Here is a 24,185-nt window from a genome sequence, read left to right as displayed (position 1 = left end):
ACAAAACCCAGAATCTCTAGACTCAGAGTAGGCTACAAAATCGACTTCTCCTGATTCGCTTCAAACCCTAGGGACTCCAAAAGTTCTTTTACCAAACACATCACAGCTGTTCCGCTAAAACAAACTGACACTGATTCAATATTAAAATGTTGTCTAAATACATTATCAGATTAACTCCTCTCTCTCTCAAATACCCTACAACAGTCCTCATAACCTTTGTAAAGCACCATGGGGCTGACGGCAAACCAAATGAGTCACAGAGATTGAAATAGCTACCTTTTCAACTGAATTGTAAAAATCTTTGACACTCTTCTCCAATTGGAATGGTAAAATAGGCATCTTTCAGATCCATCTTTACCTGCCAATTCTTTTCCAACAACACATCTCTGAGAAGATGAATTCTCTGCATTTTGAAGTGTCTGTAAGTTACAAAGAATTTCAATTCTATTTGGTTTATTACCGGATGCCATTCTTGTCCTTTTTCTCCACCACAAAAAGCGTACTTACAAAGCCTATGTCCTCGTTGCTCACTTCCTTTATTGATCCCTTCACCAACATCGAATGTATCTCACCATGCAGTGTGATTGCTCGCTGAAGCAATGCTCCTTGGGCTCTCAAGACTACTGTGGACGATCTCCTTCACTGTGGGTAAAAGCTCCCACTGTTTGATCCTTGGCCTCTATATGCTCCTCTGCCTGCAGTCTGGGGCTTGTAAAAACCTCAGCTGAGAGGTTGCCCTCTCCTCACAACCCTACCATTTAAATTATTCGGGAAGACTTTGCGCATTGAATAATGCACCTTATCCAGGGCTGTGACGGTCTGCACATACTTCCCTAGTGCTTTTACCATTATTTCAACAAAAATAAGTCCCTTTGCTTCTTTACTTGACTCCTTCCAGGCCAATTCTCCTTCTTTGGGACTAATCTTACAAAAGCACTGTCTTCTGATGCTCAGCAACCTACCTACCTTGGCATTTCCTAAAAAGCAAATAGCTCACTGGCACCACTCGCTGAGTAATTGAATATGTGGTTCCGTAGTTCGAGGGTCTGTGGTTCGTAGACCCTGAACCCGTTCAATGAAGGTCGTCGGATATAAACGATTCTGGTATCAGCGGACCGCAAATCACGAGTGCGGTATGTACGAGTGTTTTCGTCGTAATCGATCAATGAGAGCACTACATATTCAGGGATTTCGTTTGAACCCTCGGGTTCCATTTTGTGTGCGGCAGCCATTTTGTGTGGTTGCCCTCACATAGGCCGATGACTACGGCCGAACGAGTCTTTGGGACACGTACACCTTAGCTGACTCTTGTATGACCTGGCCGAACTGACTCCCTTGCCCAAGGCTGACCTCGCTGAGCCAGTTCCTTGTTAAGCAGCTGTTCAGATAAAGATCAAAGAGCAGGACATTGCTGAGTTTATGGTACACTGCACCCACCCTTCTATCTTGCTTCTCATCTGTTTCTGTTCCTTCCTTTATGGCTTAATCACTGATTTGGGTTGAGGTTTTATGATGGGTTTGTCCGGCCTGATCGAACAGGATATTGGAATGTGCTTGGTCATTTCTGGTGGGCTGGACAACGGAAAGTGGGATTGTCGTCATGCGATATGTTGGAAATGTCGTTTCTCCATTGGTCAGTTTGTACGTAATTGATGCTAGCCTGGAATGTGATTTTTGGCATAAAAAACCATGCTCCGCTCATTGAATTTGTGCAGTCTCTAGCGAACCACCCGTGTTGTGCTTCGTAGACCTGGTTGCAACCAATAAATTTGGTCTTTGACGTCATCAAGAAGTGTCCCGTGTCTCTGTTTGCCGAGGCAGGGGAATCCGAAGACATCGGGCGTTATCCCTGGCGCCGCTGGGTTCTAAAACCCGGTTCTTCAGTTGGCGCCCAACGTCAGGCGACTTCAGCGGTACCGGTCCAAGCCTGAAGATCGTGAGGAGCTTCGTGTGGAAATTCTGGAGGAAGGCATGCCACTTCATCGACCCCTGTATGTCGTCGTGGTCCGAAAGTCTTTGCTGCAAGGTTCCCCGCTTTCCGACAGCTACGAAGGACTGCTGCCCTGACTGTCGCCCTGTCTTGGAGCCATTAGATGATTTGTAGAGCGAGACAATAGACGGGTCTTCTGGTGACGCCATCGACATTTCAGTTAAGTATGAGTGAGCGTCTCCCAGTCTTTAGTTTTGTTTGGGTATCCTTCGGGATCACTTTCATTTGGTACCTGCAGGCCCCAAAGCCGAGGGACTCGTGTTTTCACGAGGCTATCGTTTTCAGATTTCCCTTGAAGTTTGAAGCTAGACTAGTGAGCAAAGATGCCTGGTCTTAGCAGATTTGGAAAGATATTTGGTTTTGGTTGTACGAGGGATTCTCGATTGGAGGATTCGTGTCCGGTTCCTCCGATTGGAACTCCGACCTATGAGCTCTACGTGAAACATGGAGTGGGCCCCATCGCATATAATGAAATATGGGTTAAATATACCAGGAAAGACGGTGTCCTACAGTGGCCCCGTTATGGTAGCTTTGAAACAGAGATTTTAGACAATCTCGAAGTTAAACTGTTTAAGAAGAAAGCCCGGCCGGCGATGTTTGACTCTTTCCGCTTATGGCGAAAAGAGGCCAAACAGAAAGAAATTAAGTTAGCGAAGAAAAATAAACGAGAACGAGGTATGTCAATGGTGCAAGCTGCTATACAGTTTAGGGATAATGAAGAAGAACAAGAGAGCGAGCAGATGCTTAGGCAGCGTAAGAAAGATCCTTTAATGTTGCATCTATTGAGTTCGCCACCCCCTTATATGCAGAATGCTACAGCACCACCACAAGTTGTAGTTGCGCAACCTCCAGTTGCTTTGCCACCTGCGATTCCTCAACAGCCAGCTCTTCTTCCACTGGCTCCTATTCCTTTGGTGCAGCCTTCTCAAGGGCCGCCGACTTTGCTACCTCCTTCGTCTGCTACCCCTACGTCTGTCTTGTCTACTCCTCCTGTTACTGTTCCGACTTTGGTTTCCTCTCATTCTGCTCCGTCTCCTGTTCTTTTGTCAGTTTCTCCTTCTGCTCGTCAAAGAATGACTGATGCAGTTGCGAGTATCTTTTCTCCTTTGATGGGTTCCTTGGGTATGTCTCCTGTTGTCGAGCGTAGACAATTGCGTAGTCAATTGCCTAATATTGATGAACGGACGGTGTTGGATCACATGGTGCGTAAATGGATTACGTATCCTACGCAGTATGATCTTGAGGGTGTTATGGATGTTTTCCATCAATGGGAAGCACCGAAACAATGGTACGTTTTCGATATGATGTGTTCGTTCCTTCGTGAACAATGGGAAGATAGTGAGGTAGGTCAAACTCCGCCTGAGTTGTACCGTATATGTTCTGAGTTTGCAAAAGGGACTGTTGTGGGTCTCGAGATTGAGAAAGCAGTTGGGACGTTGTTGTCATTACGAAATGCATCTCCTTCTGACCGATTGTTTGAGCCTGATTCGGCGTTAGGAGAAAGGCGCGTCAATACCCGATGAGTGAGGTTCCTCCAGTTTGGAGGCCTGGTGATGCAGCTGCTAATCCAGCGATTCCGCCACACTTTCAGCGTGTCTGGTTACATGTTCCATTGAAACGTGCAGAAGTTTTAGCCCTAAAGCAGACTTTGCCTGATCCGCGCAAACATCCAGCAGGGTTTTATAAGGAGCTATCTCAGACTGCGGATTCATGTATCATGAATCTAGCAGATATAGATATGTTGTTTGGGAATGTTGTTCCACAGCCTATTTGGGGAAAGATTTGTCATTCGGATCATGCACAGGAATTAGGTGATACATGGAACAATCTTAGAGCTGCATATGATGATAGACAAGTAGGTGGTGCTAAGCCTGAAGATATAATTGCTGAACTACCTGGTAGGATTATTGATTATATGAAGACTTTAATGCCTGCTTTGCATGTTAATTGGGACAAGTTGTCTGCATGCAAGCAGAACAAAGACGAGACTGTGTCCGACTTTTTCACGCGGTTCGAAGAGACCTTTGTAGACCACAGTGGTCAGGACATGGCTACTGAAGGTGGTCAGAGATTGTTCGTTGATAAATTTGTTCATAATTTGCTTCCAGAAATGTGCAATAGGTTGAAGGATTCCGAGAGTGCTTGGGCCGTTTCCACGTCAGCGCAGATTTTAGCTACTGCCCAGTACTATGAAAATAGGAATAAAGATGAGATAGAGAAAGCGGATAAGAAAACTAAGGAATTGAAGCCTAAAGTTCTTCTACAGCAAGCTTATCCGCCCCGTAATAATCAGCGCGATTATCAGCAGAATCAGTAATATCCGAGAAACTCGCAAAGGTTCGAGTCTTCTCAACAGCGTTTTCCCGTTGGTCTTAATCAATGTGCGTATTGCAAAGAAGAGGGTCATTTCAAGAGTAGTTGTCCGGTTCTGTTACAGCGCACGAATGGTGCTTCTGGTGTGAGAGGTTGAGGTGCTCAACAAGCGCCTAGAGGTAGAGGTCGTGGTCAGAATACGTGTTCTTTGCCTCCACAGAATTCTATGAATAGCTTTGATCAGCAGAATGGTGCGTCTGGTAGGACGCCACAGTACTATGTGGATGATTACTACGTCGAAGGTGAGGAAGTGAGCGGTAATGATTGTTAGGACAGCCATAGACAAAGAGAGGGAGTTGTTTCAGTTCCAGTAGATCAGAGTGGACCCTATGTTGAAGTGATTGCATCAGGTGTGTCAGAGCCTTTTCTGTTGGATACTGGTGTTGCGAAGAGTTCTATTATGCACTCTAAACTCCCTGGCGCACCTTTGTCTGGCTTAAAGAATGTTACAGTAGGTTTTTCTGGCGCCCCGGTTACGAATCCGATTTCCAGTCCGTTGTCTATTTCTGTTGGACCTTGTGAATTCGAAGCACCCCTTATTCTGACGACTGGTTGTGGTGAGAACTTGTTGGGATTGGACTTGTTAAAGAGCTTGTATGCGGCGCTATATTGTTCTACTTCGGGAGTACATCTTACATTGGGTTGAGAGAGTGATCTCTCCGATGTATTTATCTAAAGATCGACTTCCACCTGAATTGTCTTCTCTCCCTGATTCTTTTTGGGCTACTGGTCCGAATGATGTGGGTCTTTTAGAGATTCCGCCGTATGTTGTGACGTTGAAGGCGAATGCTAGATTGCCACGCATTCCACAGTACCGCATTTCGAGTGATGGTGAAAGAGCTCTTTTGGCGATCATCTATGATCTGATTGAGAAAGGTGTGATTGAGGAAACGAGAGGTAATGTGTGCAATAGCCCAGTTTTGCCTGTCTTGAAGAGAACTGATTCTTCACAACCTCCTGTATATAGGTTCGTGATCGATCTCCGCGAGGTGAATAAGATCGTTGTTCCGCAATTTCCTGTCGTACCTGATATCACCGCTTTACTGACTTTGATCCCGGCTACAGCCACATGGTTTTCGGTGATTGACTTGAAGAATGCTTTCTTCAGCATCCCGATCGCCGTGAAAAGTAGAGATATTTTTGAATTCTCTTTAGGAGGACGAAGTTTCCGCTTTAAGCGCGCTCCTCAAGGTTATTGTGAGAGTCCATCAATCTATAGTCAAGCTTTGAAGACGCAACTTGATCTGTTGGTTTTACCTGATGGTGCTCTTATTCAGTATGTTGACGATTTGTTAGTTGCCGCCGATAATGAAGAGATTTGTAGAGAGGCTACTTTGTTGTTGTTACGCCATTTGTCTGATTTTCATCACAAAGTTTCTCTTTCGAAGTTGCAATATTGTCGACAAGAAGTTACCTACTTAGGTCACCTCTTATCGAAGGAGGGAAGGAAACTGACCCCAGAAAGAATGCAAGCGATTGCGAAAATGAGTGTTTCTACGACACAGAGAGAAGTACGTGCGTTTTTGGGTATTACATCGTACTGTAGACAGTGGATCCCAAATTTCTCATTGTTAGCAAAACCATTGATAGCTCTTACTGTTAAGGATACTCCAAATCCTATTCCTTGGACTGATGAATGTCAGAAGAGCTTTTCAGAATTACGTGATGCGTTGTGTTTGGCTCCTGTGTTGGGTACTCCCGACTACAGTAAGCCTTTCACATTGTATGTCCATGAGAGAGAGGGATGTGCATTGTCCATCTTGACTCAACAGTTTGGCGATAAGCAGCGTCCATGTGCCTATTTTTTGTCGACCTTGTATCCGGTAGCTAGAGCGTTGCCGAGTTGTTTGAGAGCTACAGCAGCAGCGGCTGTTTCGATTCAACAGTCTGCTGGTTTAGTGATGGACAATACACTGATTGTGATGGTTCCACATGCAGTGGATACCTTGTTGAATCGTACCAAGACACAGCACTTAACTAGTGCTCGGTTGTCGGGTTACGAATTGACCTTGTTAGCGAGTCATGTGCATATAAAGAGATGCAAAACGTTGAATCCAGCCACGTTGTTGCCGATTTCAATTGAGACAGATAATGCTGAACAACATGATTGTTTCCTTAGGACTGAGGAAGAAACGAAAGGGAGGATAGACCTTAGGGATACTCCTCTTCCAGAGTGTGATGGTACTTTGTGGGTTGATGGTTTGTGCTTTAAGCTTCCGAATGGTGATACGACTGCGGCATATGCTGTTACGACTTTGCATACGATTGTTGAAGCTGCACGTATCCCACATAATTCAGCGCAAGCAGCAGAGTTGATTGCATTAACGAGAGCATGTGTGTTGGCGAAAGGTAAACGAGTGACTGTGTATACTGACAGCCAGTATGCGTTTGGTGTGGCTCATAGTTTTGGACGTTTGTGGAGATAGTGTGGGTTCCTGACTTCGCATGGGACGAAAATCCAGCATGGACAGTTGGTGAATGAACTTCTTGAAGCACTTACTTTGCCATTGCAAGTAGCGATTGTGAAATGCAGTGCGCTTAAGAAAGTTACGGATGATGTTGGTCGCGGTAATGCGTTTGCAGATGAAGTCGTGAAAGAAACTGCGAGAAATGTGATGAGCCGAATGTATGTTGCAGGTCCAGCGAGATGGGTTCCAGATAGAAGTATGTGTGAAAATACGATTGAGAGTGTGAAATCCATCCAAGCTGAAGCCACAGAGAAAGAGTTGAATGAATGGAGAGAGAGCAAGGGTAAATTGGATTCGAATGGTTGTTGGATTGATTTGTCAGAGCATCAGAGCTGGTTGTTACCCGATGCGTATGTGCTTCCAGTGGTTACAATGGCTCATGGATTGGCTCACATCAGCGTGAAAGGGACTTGCAAGTTGTTGGCTCCGGTTTGGCCGAATGCTGGAATTCCTAAATGTGGAGAGAATCTGGTTAAGAACTGTATGGTGTGTCTGATGTATAATCCTGGTAAGGGAATTCCAACTCTAGCTGGTCATTTTGCTCATCCACCGTATCCGTTTGAGGCTTTGCAGCTAGATTTCATCCACATGGAGAGGTGCAACAACCTAAAGTATGTGTTAGTGTTTGTTTGCTCCTTTTCTAGATGGGTGGAAGCTTACCCTTTGAAGGACAATACTGCCTTGTCCACAGTGAAAGCCCTTATCAAAGAGTTCTTCCCTAGGTATGGTTTGCCGAGAGTGACAATGGGAGTGAATTTTTGGGTCAAGTGATGAAGAGAGTGTGTGATGGATTAGGAATCCGGCAGAAGTTCCACACTGCAAATCACCCCCAATAAGCTGGTTTAGTCGAGTGTTATAATGGCACTCCTAAATTAAAGTTAGCCAAAATCCAAGCGAGCTCTGGTTTACAATGGCCAGATGCTTTGCCCCTAGCCCTTCTGTCCACTAGAATGACTGTGCATTCACGAATGGGTTTGAGTCGTATGAGGTTGTGTTTGGCCGATCGGCGAACATTTGGGGGGTGCCAAGACCGACAAAATTTAGTGAGATTGAACATCCTGTGTTGCTCGACTACTTGTATGAATTGACGGCTAAATTGCGTGTTTTGCATCAACAGGTTCACGATACTCTGCCACAGGCTTCTGAAGATCCAGGTCACGCCATCAAACCTCGGAGCTGGGTCCTTATCAAGAATTTTCAGCGGAGCAAGAACGAGCAGCCCCGCTGGACAGGACCCTTCCTCGTGTTGTTGTCGACACGTTCCGCAGTACGAGTGCACGGTAAAAAGAATTGGATCCACGGCGTACACTGCAAAAGGGCTCTTTTGCCCCTGCCGTACGACCGGTGGGTCCAGAAGGGACTTCCTGATTCTGAGACTGAGACCGTGCCTCGTTTTCTGCCATTCAGCGATGCCCGTTTGATTGGAACGAACACTGAGCAATATAGTGATGATCTTCTTCAAGAAGCTGTGCCTCCATTGAACCGTTTGAACACTACTGAACCTGAACTTTTATTCCGTGAACAGACATTGCCTGGCAAAGACCGTTATAATTTGCGACCGAGAGTCGCAGGACTAATAAAGAAATAAAGTTACTTTTTATGATTTTTCTATTTGCAGGTTAACTCTCCTCCGAGGAACTACTTTGATTTTTGCTTTTCGAACCGCCATCCGGGTTCAGCTGTAGGGTCGCGGTTGCCGAAGTCATTGCAGTGCAAGCCTGAGACACTAGGTCGACAGTTCTGGTTGGCCTAAGGGAGTTGCCCTGGGCTGACAGAGGCATTCCTTAGCATAGAACACCCTACCACCGCGAGCAGCATATTAGTGAGGATGGAGTTTTTCAAGATGGAGAGACCTGTTGAGACAATAAGCTTTAAGAGCAAAGTTTGCAAACTGATGACTCGTAAACGATTTTTAATACTGTGTTTATTCATGTTGCTGAGCTTAATGATATTTTCAATTGGTTATGTGACATTTTCTTTTAAATTGACGCTCATGCCCACTGTGCAACCTATACCTCCTCCTACTATTTCTTCTCATTCTTTTCACCCTCTGCCCAAACATGAAATAGTTAGAAGATTGGAATTTGCTAATAATTCCTTTATTCAACTTTTGCACCAACACCAGCTAGTTATGAACACGACAAATTGTCGGATTTGTGGCCTAATGCCCCATACGACCGATAAAGGTATTCCGTACTTGGTTTTGCCTTTCAGCCTTAATGGTTCTATTTGGGCATATAGAACGATGTTCATTTATGCCCATAGTGTCTATCCCCAACGTTCTGCGAAAGATAATCCGAAGAATAGTGCTCTGGCCAAGGGTATAGTCGACATGATTAAAGGAACTAGTTCGTATGAGACTATCCCGAGAGATGAGAGACAACCATACATTGGTTGGAACGTTACTCGATATGGAGTTAGTCTGAGTGTTAACCAGCGAGCGAAAAGTTCTCCACAGATTTGGATAGTGCCCCATCAGGGTCGCTATTGTCTGCAAGGTAATGGCAAGAATCCGAGAGCTCACTTAGGGAAGAGTGTCTGCACTGAGACTTATGTATTTGCGTCTCAGACTTCCCCAGCGTTTCTAGCAGCTAGGGGTACCTATTTCAACTGCTACGACAAAGCGTACACATGGTTGCCCCCTGACTTCTCGGGCACATGTTTTGTTTCTTTCCTGTTGCCTCCCACTTTTTAAGCTGCAGCAGATTACCATAAGACGAGAGTTGCTAGGGGTGTCTTCAGCAAGGAAGATACCGCAGGGCAAGAGTTGGAAGATTTCTTTAAGGGTTTTGTGCCGTTCTGGGGACCGATGGCTAACAGCAGGAACATTTGCCAGTTGACGAGAGTGGTTGAGTCCACCGTAGTCGAAACTGCCGGTGCCCTTAGTAACTTGACTGCTGAGCTCCAGTCGGATCGACTTATGACACTTCAGAATAGAGTTGCTCTTGATGTCATACTAGCAGATAGAGGTGGAGTGTGTAAACTGATTCAATCGAGCTGCTGCGTTTTAATTCCAGACAACGCTCCGTCAGTCTTCCAGGCCATTTCCAAGCTACATAAGATCTCCAAGTCTGTACATATAGACGAGGGAGATTGGTCGTTGATGGGATGGTTTTGGGGATTGGTATCCACGTGGGGATGGAAGATTCTGATGGTTATTGGGATGATCTTAGCTATCCTTTTCCTGTTCTGTCTCTGTGTACAGTGTGCTCCTGCTATATGTGGCCTCTGTGCTACTTCATGTGCGAGGAGACCTGTCCAGAGAGAGTTGCTAAGTACTACGATGATGCTACAGCAACATCTTGATGATCTGATGAATATAGACCTGGATTCAGACTGACATGGGTTCGGGTTTATTGCCTATGTAAGGGCAAAAGGAGGGTCTGTGGTTCCGTAGTTCGAGGGTCTGTGGTTCGTAGACCCTGAACCCGTTCAATGAAGGTCGTCGGATATAGACGATTCTGGTATCAGCGGACCGCAAATCACAAGTGCGGTATGTACGAGTGTTTTCGTCGTAATCGATCAATGAGAACACTACGTATTCAGGGATTTCGTTTGAACCCTCGGGTTCCATTTTGTGTGCGGCAGACATTTTGTGTGGTTGCCCTCACATAGGCCGATGACTATGGCCGAACGAGTCTTTGGGACACGTACACTTTAGCTGACTCTTGTATGACCTGGCCGAACTGACTCCCTTGCCCAAGGCTGACCTCGCTGAGCCAGTTCCTTGTTAAGCAGCTGGTCAGATAAAGATCAAAGAGCAGGACATTGCTGAGTTTATGGTACACTGCACCCACCCTTCTATCTTGCTTCTCATCTGTTTCTGTTCCTTCCTTTATGGGTTGAGGTTTTATGATGGGTTTATCCGGCCTGATCGAACAGGATATTGGAATGTGCTTGGTCATTTCTGGTGGGCTGGACAACGGAAAGTGGGATTGTCATCATGCGATATGTTTGAAATGTCGTTTCTGCATTGGTCAATTTGTACGTAATTGATGCTAGCCTGGAATGGGATTTTTGGCATAAAAGACCATGCTCCGCTCATTGAATTTGTACAGTCTCTAGCGAACCACCCGTGTTGTGCTTCGTAGACCTCTGTTCCTGGTTGCAACCAATAAATTTGGTCTTTGACGTCATCAAGAAGTGTCCCGTGTCTCTGTTTGCCAAGGCAGGGGAATCCGAAGACATCGGGCGTTATCCCTGGCGACGCTGGGTTCTAAAACCCGGTTCTTCAAATATCCACATCTGCCCCTTAACATATGCTTCCTCCACCATATCAAATATCCTCACAAGAGGACCTAAAACGTCCAATAATTTGTCCACGCACTATTTAAGTGAGCGCTCCAAACCCTTCCAAGGATTTCTTCCCAATTTGTAAAGATATGTTATTAGTTTGCGGTCACAATTTTATGAGTTAATGTTTCCTTTTCCCCAATGACAGGGCAAGCACATTCAGTCATCACATGATTGAGATCTTTTAATGTAATCAGCCAAATGTGCAAATGGCTAACAGTCGGATCCACGAAGATGCCTTATTTTCTTTGGAAACAAGCATCCTGTCCCTTGCTCACTTTGCCACTGGATTCAAGCTAGCCTGGCTGATGACGGCTGATTAGCCAGAAAACGGTCCCAGAAAGCTTGTTTCCGGTCCAGGGAAGACATTGCTTGGTAGTTTGAGCTGTTCCCATGAGGCACAGGGTCAGACTGATTTGCATATGGCTATGTCTGAACTGGGGTGGCTGAGTGAGCCAAAGAATGATGATGGATTAAACCCAGATCAGTTGACTGGGGGTGAGTGCTTGCAATGTTCAACACTCCGTCCATCATCCCCTTTGGTTTTGCTTTGTTCGACCTAGGTTGGCAGGGTATGCCCAGACGTCTGTCCCTTGCACACTTTGCCACTGGATTCAAGCTAGCCTGGCTGATGATGGCTGATTAGTCAGAAACCAGTCCCAGGATGCTTGTTTCCGGTCCAGGGGAGACATGGCTTGGTTGTTCGGGCTGGACTGTTCCCATGAGGCACAAGGTCAGACTGATTTGCATATGGCCATGTTTGAACTGGGGTGGCGGAGTGAGCTAAAGAATGATGACGGAATAAACCCAGATCAGTTGACTGGGGGTGAGTGCTTCCAATGTTCAACACTCCGTCCATCATCCCCTTTGGTTTTACTTTTAGAAAGTGGGCATTTCCATGCCCTAATTACTCTTTGTGATTTGCAGCCTGACTTCAATCCACGTCTAGGCCAGAGGGGCAGCTGGGCTTTGTGCATACTTTCCAGATAGCCACCACACAGGACAGGTTGGGTGTAACAGGGTTACATCTGCATTCCGAATGGTCTTCCTGGGCTAGGAGAGAGGGAGGCAGGGCACACTTACATTTGTATAGGTTGTGCCCTGCACTCACACAAAGAGCTTGTTTACCCCCTACTGTATTTCTGGAGCCAGGGCTGGGTTAAAAAGGGGTGTTGTGCACTTCTAAGTTTCTTTTGAAGTTATCTCCACATCAATGACATTAAGAGTACAGGGGCTCTGAACTCATGTTTTTAGACACAGCATGGGACTTGTAACCAGACGCTGCTGGCTTTACATCCTGCACCTTGCCAGAGGACTGCGAGGAGGAGCCACCATTGGACTTAATTGCATGAATGCTGACCTGCTGCCTGCTGGGCTAAGAGACAGACTGCCACCTTGCTTCAAAGCCTCTTGTGCTGGCAGGCCTGCCTGTGCCCTGCTTTTGGTGCCCTCAGTGGGTTTTTTCTTTTGTGACAACTCTGTTTATTGCAATGAAAAAACACATTACAACAATGACAGCAACCATCAGCACACAAAGCAGTGGGAATAGTAATTTTTACCCCTATGCTATCCAACGCTTTCCCTACTGTTGCACTCTCTGGAGTGGGAATAGTAATTTTTACCCCTGCACTATCCAATGGTTTCTCTACTGTTGCGCTCTCTGGAGTGGGAATGGTAATTTTAAGTTCTATGCTATCCAACGTTTTTATTACTGTATTTTTTTACTTATGGATTTTGAATAGTATTATTATTTATTTAGCTATTTAATATGTTGTGTATATTTTTAGATAATGTAGTATATAATTAATTTTAAAAATATTAAAAGTATATTTAATATTTTAAATTTATTAAACAATTATTTACTTTGTATTTATGTTTTTGTTTTATGTTTGTAAATGTATTTGTAATTTATAATATTTTTTATTAATTTATAAATTATTAAAATAATTATTAAAACGTATTGTTAAGTAAGTATATATTATATATTTTCTGTATATGTTTAATTAATGTATTATTATAATATATGTATTATTTATTAATTGTAAACATTAGACATGTTTAACTATGTTTATTTTATTTATTAGTGTTATTTACTTTATTTTACATTTATATTTTTACAGAAAAAAACGATATTTTTAACATCTATATATTTTTTTCAATATTTTTGTACTTACCATGTTGTAGATAGGATGTTAATATTCTTGCCTTCGATATTTCAGCATCAATATTTCTGTAGGTCGATATTTTCTAGGCCGATATTTTGTCAGTGATTCGTTCAGCAGCACCTGCACGTTGCCTGCTTTCCATTCCCAGCAGCAACGTGAAGGCAGCAAGGAAGCCTTTTTTCACCTCCAGCTGGGCCGAAGTTAGGGGGCCATTCAGCCTCCTTTTGTTTGTATTTGCTGACTGGGGGGCCGCCTGGAACCTTACATTTAAATGTAAATGCCACAGAGGGAAACAAAGGCACACAGCTTACCTTCTCTTCACAGGTACTTAAGAGAGGCATGCTTTTGCCTTTGTTCTGTCCCTGTATATAAATACAGACACTGTAAGACTGTCAGATAGGTTAGTCTGTCCCAGTATTTACACAAATAATTTTAAATGCACTATTTTATTTCTTTTATAGCGCTATGTCGTGACGCCATGAGGTCATTTTCATATTGCCTTACTTGGTCAGTTTCTCTACTTCTTTTTAAAGGACTTGTGCCCTGGGTGAGACCTCCACTGGGCTGCAGCGGAGGGAAACGACGGATGCTTTGCTGCATACTGCGACTGATCTTGGCCCTGAGGAGACCTCGTGGGTGAGGCCCGCACCACTGCTCGGACACACCTGTTTGTCCGTACGGAGCAATAGAGCCGGAGGGCTTGTTTCCCAGTACCATAACTCCCCTAGTGGTAGAACCAACAGCATCAGTAAGGGCCTTTCACCACTTTGTACAAGGGACCCAGGGAGGTCTCCCCGTGAGGCCCTTCCGTGGGGATTGCCGCAGTGTTTTGCCACCTCGGGCATCGGTCCTGCTGTCCTGAGAGGGAATCCTCTGGAGAGGATCTCAGCATGACGCAGGGCTGTATTACAGGCAAGGTGCTCCAGGCAGTACTGTACACCAGGTAGCTGGTGTGCAATTAATCCTGCACTCTATGTTGGGAACTTGATATTACTGCATAATCCCTCCTAGGAACATAGGAGCGATGTGACCTAAAGCTTGGCCGGGAGATTGTTGGGGTAATGTGCATATGGTGATGTTGTGATGATTCCTATATGTTCCACAGGTATCAGCTGCGTTTTCTATGCCCTGATGCTATCACATAAGCTGTGTTATGCCTTGTATTGTCAGGATCATACATACTGTTACAGGGTTTACATAATATACACAGTGGGTGTGATTCATGGGTTCTTATTTCATTACCTGTCGCATCACTAGTCCTGAGGTATTGATTCATATCATTTTGCCTTGCCCTGTTTAGGATAACGAATACGGTATAATAGGCCCACATAGTAGGCGCAGTAATGATTTTCATAATGTTTGCAACATATCAGTCATTCTCTTATTGCACACATTGTGATGTTTTAACAATTGTCTAGTTGGTAAAGTAATCGTTGGTTTATGTTGTTTTGGTCTATATGTATGATATATTTTATATTTTTATATAATATTGTGTGAAGTCTCTTTTGTGGTGTATTTATTGTGTTACTGGTGTGGGTGAGTGGCGCAAACATTTTACACATTGCCTCTGGGATAAGCCTGACTACTCTGCCAAGATACCAAGGAGGTGAGCAGGAGTTATCTTAGGTGTGTAGCTCCCTTTCCCTGATTAGAGTGGTCAGTTCTGCCTGGCTTAGGTGCATACCCTAGCCAACCAGAAAACCCATTTCTAATATGATGGTGTTATTACGTCTTAAATTAAATCCACTTGGTGTAGTATTGATTTATGTGTTTAACTTGTTTCACCATCAACTTGGATAAATGCCCATTTAGTCAGGACTGTGGTGAGGAAGATGGACGAGGCAGGTAAGGGTTACTTAGTGGGCATCTTCCTCACTCCTATTCATAGTCTTCCTCCCCACAGTCCTACATTCCCTCCTGTGGAAAAGAGAAAAAAATTGGTTTCATGTCTGATATGGGTCTGTATTTCAGGTATGGGTCGGTATTCAGGAAGCACACATCAGGCCCCGCCTATATGGATCTGGAACCATTCACCTCCTGTGGGGGCCACATTGGTTGAGGCATGTTTGTGTGTTTCAGTTTATGGGATAAATGATGTGTACTGCACGAAGAATGACTGACTCGAATTAACAAAGATTGCCGGTAAGTAACCAAGTCATTTTCTCATACACTGCCCAAAATATTTTTTTAAAGTTCTCCTTATAAATCACTAACTTTACCAAATAGAAGGATCCAGATCACCCTTAAAACGCCATATATGGCAGAATAAATATCAGAAACATATGGGCCTTTAACATCATGAAATACCAAAGTTATGTATAACTATACTTCAGTAACAATGAAACTGAAGTATTACTCATTACTTACAAACCAGTCATGTGAAGTAAGCATTTACGAACTGAAACGAAGTTAACTAAACTGAATTATACTGAATATTACTCTTAATGATTTTCATTTCAAGTTCTTGCAATACTACCCTACAGTAGATTACCTTTGCGGACTCTTGTTTCTATGGACTTCAGCCCTTTGAAAGGTTTCGTTTTATTAATCTCGTTTGCCATCTACTGGACGGCGAGGGGGTAGCAGGAAGCTAGCATCTTTCTATTTGAACTTCAGTTAAAGTTAGCAGCTTAAAAGTGGCAAAGTAATTGCAGATGTATGTATGCCCCTCAGGCCACAAATCTGTTCATTATGTTCCACGGTGCACGTGTAAAAGATACCCGGCTTTATTTTGACCTTCATTAGTGGGAGAAAAATTATTAATGAACGTGACCAGAATGTCAATACAGAGCCAAGGACAAATTGAGTCAATTGTTTTAAAGTGCAATACTACATGACAACATGATTATTGTTGAAAGTGAGAACATAAAGTCTGTGAGTCTCATTGACAAAAAAAGCAATTTGCATGTGCAAATCTGATTTGCACAAATATCTTTGATTTTTTGTATAAAATGTTTTTATTCAATAAGTAAATTATGTGTTTTCCATTTCAACAATTGGTGCAAGTAGGATACAACAATAACTATAATATCACATTACCCAATAAAATAATAAGTGGGAAACAAGACAAGCAATATTAGTGAGAACCAGAATATTTCAAACTGTGTTTTTAAGAGTGAAAAATTACCTTCGTAATTCATCAACATCAGTGTTTATACTTCTAAAAGGATTTACTAAAGTTATGGTTTCCATGGGAATGAATCTTCTCCTGTACGTGGGGAGTTCCAGGTCAGGAAAGCCATAGACATATATACACATTCTTTCTATTCTTAAATCATTTTATGGCCACTTCTCAAGCTGTACATGGTTCAGCCATTTACTCCTTTCAAAGTGCAGGAGTAGATCTCCTTTGAAGGGGAATGTATCCTTGTTAAAATTGGTGGCTGAACAGGAGCAGAAAGACAATTCTTCATAGAGGAAAAAAGAAAATTGTGTGTTTGCATTTGTTTTGGTTTCTCCCCATGTGAAAATATACGTTTGTGTTTTTTTTTCATGCATTCCCGAATCTTTCGTGATTACCAAGGAAGCTGTGATAGGTGTGGGATTCCACAAGTGGCCTGAAAACGTTTTCTAGACAGTGGAAATCCGCACCTAAGCATGGTAAAAAAAAACCTGATGGTGCTGATTTCCAACGCAAATTAAGTAAGGATGTGTGTGCATGCACGTGAGCGGATCCGTGTGCACGTGTGCATGACAGAATCAAACATTTCTGTCTGTGGTTGAGAATATGGAGGGTTGTTTGTGTATACATCTCTTTACTTAAATCACTACTTGCCTGATCCCTACCTCAGTGGCACCACAAATGTTACTTGACAACACATTTGGCTCACAGATTATGAATATCTTAGAACTATGAAGAATCATGGTTGTGCCTTTAAGATGCCTGAGGCCTGATGGAAAAAAATCAACATATACGTTTGAAAGAGCTACTGTTTCAGACACTGAGAAAATCTGTTCAAGCTTGACCATTTCTAAGAAATCGAAACTATACACATTGGTTGTAAGTGACATTTTGCTTCCTTAGCAGATTATTTATCTTCGACTAAGCCCTGTACTGAGACTGACGTATCGGGCAACTATTTATGCTTTCACAGAGCCATGGAGGGGTACCGGCCATCCTGTGCCCAACCGGCACTATGGACAATGATGCTGGGCACAGAGCATAGTTGTTGGCTTTGTCCTGTGGCCAGTTTAATGCAGCAGCCATCCAGGAACCCAATCAATTCAACCAGTTGCTTACCCATAGCAGGTTCCCTCTTCACTCAGGAAGGTATCATAGGACAACTGACGTCCACTGGAAGACAACTAACTTCTGGGAAATTCCTGTCTAGTTTTAGAATTCACCAAAGTACCAAAGCAGCTCTAGTCAAGGTGTAGGAAAGTTTGTTGGAGATGTGGACTGAAGGCAGGTAGCACTTCTGGTGCTGCTTGATCTTGTTGGAGCAAAAAGGTACCCCATAAAATTAGATATCCCAAAATATACCTCTATCAGAGTTCCCGCATTTCACTGGATTGGAGCCAGTGTTAAACCCCAGTTTCATGGCACAACGTCTTTCTGTGTTAAGACACCTCCCAAAGCATCAAAAATCAGAAAATACAACCAATTTACTAAAATGGTTTCTACCCAGTGTACATTGTTCCAGCCATAGGACATTTTGATGGTCAAGTTTCTGTCACATTGTCACTTACATTGGCTTGTGTTGAGAGAAACTGTATATATACTTGATCGATCCTACATGTTTTTAGCTCTTCGCTCCAACTGACCGTTTTATAGCGAGAGACCTTGCCAGCTGTCATTTGATCTTTGGCTTTGCTGATTGGTAATTTGCATTAGGTGCTAGTTAGACTTCAGAATTCCTATAATGCATTTTATTTTTTAACTCTCGCCATTATTGTTCTGTAATGATGAGTGTGGAGAGAGCAAAGGCCATGGTCTACCAAAGAAGGCCAAGCTGGATCTGAACATTGAATGCTGCTCATTTGCAACTTTATAAACAACAACAAAGGGTGCTACCTTGAATAAAATGTCACCCTCTGTTGTTGCTGCCCTTGACATTCAGCAACATTGGACCAGCCTGTGGGTTTTTTTTAGGATGGAGAATGACACTCAACCTATTCCAAGCATGCATGCCCAAGGCATAACAGCTTGGCTAGACTTCTGTTGTACTTGGTCTTTGTTGTAGTAATGAAGTCAAGGACACTGTGTGAAGGAGAAACAGTCATTATACGTCAGACACCTCCAAGTCACTTCTGCAGAATCCTAGAAGTGCCACCTGAACATTCAAAGGTACACTCCTGGGCGTACCAAAGCGGAACGAAGAGAAGCGGGGGAAGGAAAGAAGAGAGGAAAGAGGTAAAAGGGCATAACCAGGCGAAAAGCAGGGAAATACCATTCCAAGTAATATTATAACACATGTCCCTCTTAAACAGAACAACAAAGATATACAGTTAAGAAAAATGTGCAAGAGGCTCGCACCTTAAACTGAGCATAAACATTCCAGAAGAATAAGGTAGAGTAAATGAATATTCAAAGTCAAGTTGTGACATAATCTTTGAGATGGCCTGGTTCACGCCCATTCCTACTAGAATGGGATGGAGGAACCTCCTCATTACTTTTCTTAAATTCCTGATTGCATAAGTTGTTGTGTTCCGCCACGGGACATCTTGCAATCTGTCCATGCTCCACACCTTACCATCGTTCAAAACTACTTCATTTTCCATACTTCTGGTATAAACTTCGGTACAGAAAATATGCTGTGAGCATTCCTGCATGCTACAGTAAGGTGTACCATTACCTTGTCGCCCACCATCCATGTATTTTTAATAGTATTGTGATTGGAATTATATTGTGTAGTGTAGGCTCGCCGGTGTTGTTTTTCCGCTGTGTCAAATTTCTCTCTTTGTACCCAAACCAGTTGACACTCTCCCAACCAATTGGGTTTTAATTTAGTGTCTGGTATTTTCCCTTTCAGTGATGCAAAAGGAGAACCCCCTGTAACAGTATTGAGAGTAGTGGGGTAGGACCCCAACAAGTCTCTTAATGAATCTTCCAGTGGTATGCCTGAAATGGTGGCCAGTTGCAACTTCTTTTTGATCACCGTGTTAACTCTTTCCACCAAGCCACTGGATCTGGGAGAATAAGATGCTGTGGTGAGGTGGATAATAGACCAGTATTTTAGGAAATCCTTCATCTGTTGTGAAGTGAATTGTACACCATTGTCTGTTATAAGAACACTTGAAACACCTTCTGCACAAAACTTTTCTGTTGGGAAATCCTTCATGACCTTGGTGGTAATGGTGGGTACAACTTGTGCTACTATTCAGTGTGAATGATAGTCGATCAAGACAATAATATACCTACCATGCCAGGAAGAGAGCTTTAGGGGACCTATAATATCAACAGCTAATTTGGCCCAGTGTTTATTAGCGACTTAAACTGGAGACATAGAAGAGTTCCTGATTATCTTGGATTTGTCATTTTGAGCACAACTAATGCAATTTGTTTAATTGTCTTCTAATATGGTATCCATCCCCGGTAACCAATAATGTGATCTAGACGTATTCTTAGTCAGGTTTCTACCCAGATGTCCTTCATGAGCTACGTCAGCTATTCTCTCCCACAACTTTCTAAGAGGAACAACCTTGTCACCCCTTTTTGTTAAGTTTTGCTCAATTTTCAATTCTTCGATGACTGTCTAATAGGTTTGAAAATCTTCATCCAAGACATATACTTTTTTATCGGGTCATCCCTGAATTGTTCTGTCTTTGACTTTATTTAAACTTTGTCACTTACAGTGTTCATTTCCCATTCTTCTTTGCTTATGCCTGCCAATCCCACTTCCAAAATGTAATTTGCACTCTTACCCTCTAGAAATGAGTATTCTACAAAGGCAATCAGCTGTAAAGTTCTTCTCACCAGAAATGTATTCCATACGGACATTGAATCCCTCCAAAACCTAACACCCATCGAACTATTCTAAGTGTTGAATTTTATATGCCTTTGATGGTAAAGGTGTGTGTCAGAGGTTTGTGATTGGTCTGTGTGGTGAAAGGGAGTCCCCACAAATAGTGTTTGAAATGTAGAATGTCCCAGTAGCAAACCAGATCATCTCTCTCCATGTTAGAATTTGTTTAATTCCACCCCCTTAGAGAACGTGATGCAAAGACCACAATTTGTTCTTTGCCATCTTCTACTTGTGTTAATATAGCTCCCATTCCCTTGGTGCAAGTATCAGTGGTAATAATGGTTTTCCGGTGAACATCAAAATTTCCTAATGTGGGGGCAGAAATGATGGCATCTTTATCTCCTCAAATTTTTTAAATTCACCATTCCATGTATAATGAGTACATTTTTTAATATTTCACACAGTGGGGCTACCCTGTCAACAACATTTTTGATGTACTTTGACATATACTCCACAAGACCTAAAAAATATCTTAGCTCATCTTTAGAGAAGGGTGATGGTGCTTTCTTCACAGCTTCTATTAAATTGATTTTAGGCCCAATTCCTTCCTTGGAGATGGTGTGCCCCAAGTAATCCACCGAACTCACACCAATGAGGCACTTGTCCAAACTTAATGTAAGTCCAGCTTCTTTAAGCTTTCCAAAAACCAGTCTTAGAATCTGGTCATGTTCTGCTTCTGTTTTTGCATGAACTAAAACATCATCCTGAAACACTAGAACATTGTTGATACCTTCCAAAATTTGCTGCATAATAGATTGAAATACAGACGCTGCAGAGGCGAGGCCAACTGGCATTCTTCAGTACCTGTAAGCACCAAATGGGGTGATGAATGAAGTGTAAGACTTAGACTCAGAGTAAAGTTCAACCAGGTGGAAGGCTTGTGAGAGATCAATTACATTGAAACAGCTAGCCTTCCCCATTGTGCTCAACATCTTGTTTATTCTTGGTAAGGGGAAACTTTCAACTCAGATATTGGCATTAAGGTCCCTGAGGTCTACACATAGTCTGATCCCCTTGTTGCCTTTTTTTATTGGTGACTCCAATAGGTGCAAACCATTCAGAACACTCAATTGTTTCAATTATCTTTTGACGTTCTAATTTCTCCAGTTCTCTTTTTAATGGTTTTTCCAAGCGATAGGGAACATGTCTAAGTTTGTGTACCACAGGTTGCGCCCTTGGTTTTAATTTTATTGTATCTTGGAAATCTCTTAAACAGCCCACCTTGTCCTGGAACAGGTCAGGAAACTCACGAACAGCATCTACTCTGGTGTTTGACCTTTCACACAGCAACACTTGATCTGGACTATTAGAGTCCAAATGTATCCCTAACTCCCTTTGATGGTTGCGTCTAATAAGTTAGATCACTGTGTTGTAATATAAACCTTCCCTACACTGGAACATTCCTTAAACTAAATTAGCATTACAGACATTCCTAGCAAGCTAATAGGGTCTTTGTTGTATCCACTGGGATTGATATCAGCATTTTCCAAAATATACCCTTTTCGCACAACGTTTTCATCAAAAACATGTTTTTTAATAAACGTGTATAGGGAACAGGAATCCGCATATACCATAATCGCTTCACCATCCAATGCTACAGAACAAGTTGCATATGAGTCTTTTGAACAACGTTCATCTGTTTCGACTTTTAAAATGGACTTACTACTGGATTCCACTCCCTCACCTATTATATGTATATGGTTGGAATCTGTGTTATTACATACTTCAGCGTAGTGTCCTCTGTGATTACACTTTCTACAGACACAATGTCTAGCTGTACAATTAGGACTATTGGCTAAGTGGTTAGAGTTGCCACACCTACAACACTTGTATTTCTCACTGTTTGTGTTTTGTTTCTGTCTACTTCTACAAGTCTGAATTTTTTGTCAGACTTCTAAGATCGGGTTATCCGTCTCGTCACCCTTGAGAATTTCTTTCACTCCCTCAGAAGACCTAGGTTGCATCATGACTTTAGTGCATTCTGCAATATGCTCAATACTTTTTAAGGGCTAATTTAAGGGCTTCTCATAAACTAGGATTGTGCACAACTAATTTCTCCTGTATTCTCAAATTATTAATACACATTAACAATTGGTTACGTATTAATGAATCACACCACCCCCCAAAATCTTAGAGAGTACTCTTAATACTGCCACATAGCTCATGACCTTTTCGTTTTTCTCCTGCACCCTACTGAAGAATTTGCCACATTTATTTTATGCCTAAAATGGTCTTCTAATTTCCTTACAGTACCTGGTATAGGTCTTACTGTCCCCCCCACCTTCCTCATTGCCACTGCCACTCACTGGATTCCCTAGAGTCTCAAAGATTTTCCTACCCTTTGTACCTAAATTATGAAATGAAATATGCTGTCTTCTATATGATGAAAACCTTTCCCCACCAACAGCTATCAAATATGATTCAACAATTGTAATCCACTCCTTCCATGGTAGCAGTGGATCACCTAAGACATTTAGGAAAGTAGGCGGTTGGTTCATGTTGCCTGATGCCATGGACAATAAAGATATAAAAATACACTGTGAAATATAACAGGATACTGAAACCCACCAAGTTCAACCCCAAAAATAGTATACAGGACTTACTCTGTAGGAAGTGCAAACTGCTAATATATGCTCAACTGGAAGATATATATTTTTTTGCTTTCCCAGTAATCCTTCAAAAACTATGACATTTACTCTCCTAATATGGCTGCCAAAATTGCCAAACATTGTACTATGGTTTGTTATCACTGTCACCAGGTGTACAATAGAGAAGGTAGAACAGGACTGCAGGAAGTCCGGGAAGAACCAGAAGGATTCCAGGTAAGAAGAATGCTATTTGTAATAAGATCTTTACAGTAATAGTTACCAGACTGGTAACTATGACTGGTAACGGGATTCAGAATGATGGGACAATGAAACGCAAATGCTTGCTCATCAGCGAACAGGTTTCCAAAAGACAGGGCGTGAAGATCACAAGAGCTGCGCCCATCGGCGAAAAGGCAAATAAGAAACCGTCAGACAGAGTCTATGATATAGACGCCGGCCATAAGATTCCTCACAGTCCAAAAAGAGGTAGCAGAACTTGCTGACTGGGGAAGGGGGCACTCAAAGGACAGATGACTGAAACTGACCAGGCTACGTTCAAAGAAAGGCGTTCAGTAAAGGCCAAAACTCTCTTCAGCTGAAGGCCTGAGCGCACAGAACACACCTCAGAAACCTGTGCCCTGACTGCTCAGTGGAAGGCTACGTCTGGAAGTAGGGTGGCACAGATGATGAAAGTGGAACCAGAGACGCACTTGGCACACCAGTGAGGACTGTCTGTAGGGATGCCAATGGCATAAATGGAAGTTACCATGTCATTTGAACCAACGTAAGGGAATCAGGACAAAGGTGAAGCTGCCCCACCCTGCAGCGGTGGAAAACATACACTACTGGGCTGGTCGTACCCAGGATTCCAGGAAGAAAGTTCCCCTACAGATAAAACAAAGAAAAATAATTACTGAGTTCCAGGATGTCAGTGGCGGTAATTACTTCGCTCACAAGTTACAGACTTCCAACAACTGATGTAGCCTCACTTGAGGGAGAGTGACCTCAAACACAGGGGTGAAGGTGTCATACTGACCTCTGCTCAGCGTATCCCATCCTCAGTCGCCAGTGTTGAAATGAAGTCATGGACAATGTGTGAAAGAGAAACGATCTTTATTCATCAGACACCTGCAAGTCACTTCTCCAGAATACTAGGATACTAGGAGTGCCACCTGAACATTCTGAGGTGCATTCCCGGGCGTACCAATGTGGAATAAAGAGAAGGGGGTTAAGGAGAGGGGAAACAGGTAAAAGGAGATAACCAGGTGAAAAGCAGGGAAATACCATTCCTAGTAATATTACAACAGCTTTATATGAACGTGGGATGCAAATTTCCATTTTGC

The sequence above is a fragment of the Lissotriton vulgaris genome, chromosome 12, assembly GCF_964263255.1.
Source record: "Lissotriton vulgaris chromosome 12, aLisVul1.2, whole genome shotgun sequence".
NCBI lineage: Eukaryota > Metazoa > Chordata > Amphibia > Caudata > Salamandridae > Lissotriton > Lissotriton vulgaris.
This window is presented reverse-complemented; position numbering follows the sequence as displayed.